Source organism: Nicotiana tabacum, chromosome 18, assembly GCF_000715075.1.
Source record: "Nicotiana tabacum cultivar K326 chromosome 18, ASM71507v2, whole genome shotgun sequence".
Lineage (NCBI taxonomy): Eukaryota > Viridiplantae > Streptophyta > Magnoliopsida > Solanales > Solanaceae > Nicotiana > Nicotiana tabacum.
In genome coordinates, this window is record NC_134097.1 from 41,991,200 (window position 1) to 41,993,622 (window position 2,423).

A 2,423-nucleotide genomic window follows, 5' to 3' on the forward strand; every position below is an offset into this window, starting at 1 on the left:
CCCACAAATACTCCCTTCTTCTTTAAGCACTCTATTAATTCATTCCCACTAGCTGGAACAAGACACAATATAATCATCTCCTTTTTTCAGTTTATTCTTCTTGTCACTCCATTTCTACTAGTGGTGTATTCGTTTACAATATAAGTGCACCTTTCATCCTTTTATTGGTTCCACTCGAAAGTCACCCCATACGTATTTCCTTCTTACTTCTTTTAGCGCTCCTCTCACAATTGAAGTGCTTTAAGAGGTAAAAGGATCAAAACAATGTCAATTAAGAACAAAAGGGTATAGGCTTGTAATGCGGGTGCCAAACAAAAGTCTAAAGGGTTAACTAGGGACAAATTTTATTTGTGATAAGCAATTAAGCTCAAAAAGGTCAAAGAAAGCATAACATCATTTTTCAAACCGAGCATCACCTAAAATTTCGCTTCAACTCACATACCGGGCAAGTTCTAGACACAAGTACAATACATGGACTATACAAATGCTCACCACACATGACATATGACTCATTCAGATCAACTTATCAAGACGCTCTATTACGAGTATTCAATTCAGTAATAAACATACAAATTAAGGCACTTTCAGTGAGATTCAACAATTAGGACTAAGCGTTACACTCTAGGGTCTATCGTGTTCAGATGTGTCAACGCTATGAGTTCTCTTTCAATTTTATAGCTCGTATCCCATTACCCTAATCTACAAATCAAAACTAAAACAAAAATGAAAACTACCTATGCCCAGTTCAAGCTAAACCCTTGGAAAAGAACCGTGGCTTAAAGAAAAACCAAGGGGGAATTGCTACACTACATAAGAAAAAAAATAAAAAAAATCTTTTTGTTGTTTTCTCTAGACTTACTTCCCTCAAGAAAATCGTCTAAAAGATCCGTCATCAGGAAGAGCTTACAATTTTTTCAGTTTTTTTTTTATTTTTTATTTTTCTTGTTTTCCACATAAAAAAAAATTAATCTACTAAAATACTACACAACTACGGGGAAAATAAATAAGAAGCTAAACTACTAAAAAGCTAAGTATCCAAAGGAATTCTTCCACCCCACACTTAAAAGAGTACAATGTCCCCAATGCACAAATAAAGCAAAAATAACAATGGTGGACAAGAAACTCCCTGAAAGGCCAAAGGCCGAAGCACTAGCAGCTCACGGGGTACTCAGACTTCTCCCAAGGATGGTCCTTTGTGCGGGTACCTCACACTAGTTCCAACCAGCTGGCTCGCATTTGCACACTTTCAGTGGCTTTTCTTCTATGCTCATAATCCTACAAAAAAAATGCTACAAAGATAGAAAAATAAAATAAATAAAGATAAAAGAAAGCAGTAAAGCTGGGTTGCCTCCCAACAAGCGCCTAATTTAGCATCGCGGCACGACGTGAACCACTTTTTGCATCCACCTCGAACTTATAAATTGAGCCCCCAATTTGGCTTCAAGCTTTTTGCTATGCTCTAGGGGTGGTGAGACAAATTTAACAGGGCCAAGCAACCAATATCGTGTTCTACACTTTTTGGCTTTCAAATGAGGTATGTAATTATGTCTCTCAGGCATGATAAATTCCAGAATATAAGCACCCAGGTCCTCGTACATTGGCTCCCCCAAAGACTCAGATGACTTGATTTCCATGTCATCATCCAAACATAATGTTGAAAAATGTATGGAATGAGGAGCAGTACGCCCCAACTCTAGAATTGTATCACCAGTTACATCCTCATATGTACACACACTAGAGTCTTCAAATATAACATTATCTACTTCCTCACATGACTCTAGAGTGCTTTCCTCAACATGTATATCATTAATAAAAGTACACTTGAATGATTGACTCTCCAATTTTAGCTCCTCGAATTGGCGTATAAGCTCCTTTTTAGTTTCACACAACTCAGAACTATTTTGTTGGGCATTAGACGCATCAACCTTTGCAATCAATTGAGCTCCCAAGTCATGAATAGCAGTGCCAAATTTTTCGATCTCTTGTCCTATTTTAGCTCTTCCTTCTATTAGGCCTTGTATCCCATCTGTAATTTTCTCACGTTGAGCCTCATATATCTCCAATCTTTCAGCTTGTTCCACCAGCCAAGTTTGACTCAAAATCTCCTCTTTTTCAAAATTTTCCTCTTGCTTGTACTCACTATCTTCATTCAATTCTTCTATATTGGCCTTCATTCTTGTGATTGTTGCCCTCATTCTTTTCATATCTTTTTTGAGTTCATCATGTTGCTCTGCTACTTGCTTTAAAATATCCCTAATATATGCATCAGGTTCCATATCTTGTACTTCATTGCCCCTATCAAACTCACAAACATTATTAGAATGATCATAATAAGGGCTCAGAGAAGGATGAAAAGAATTAGGACAACCATCCCGGTGGCCATCTTGACCACCACACATATTACAAATATTTCACTCAAAGGA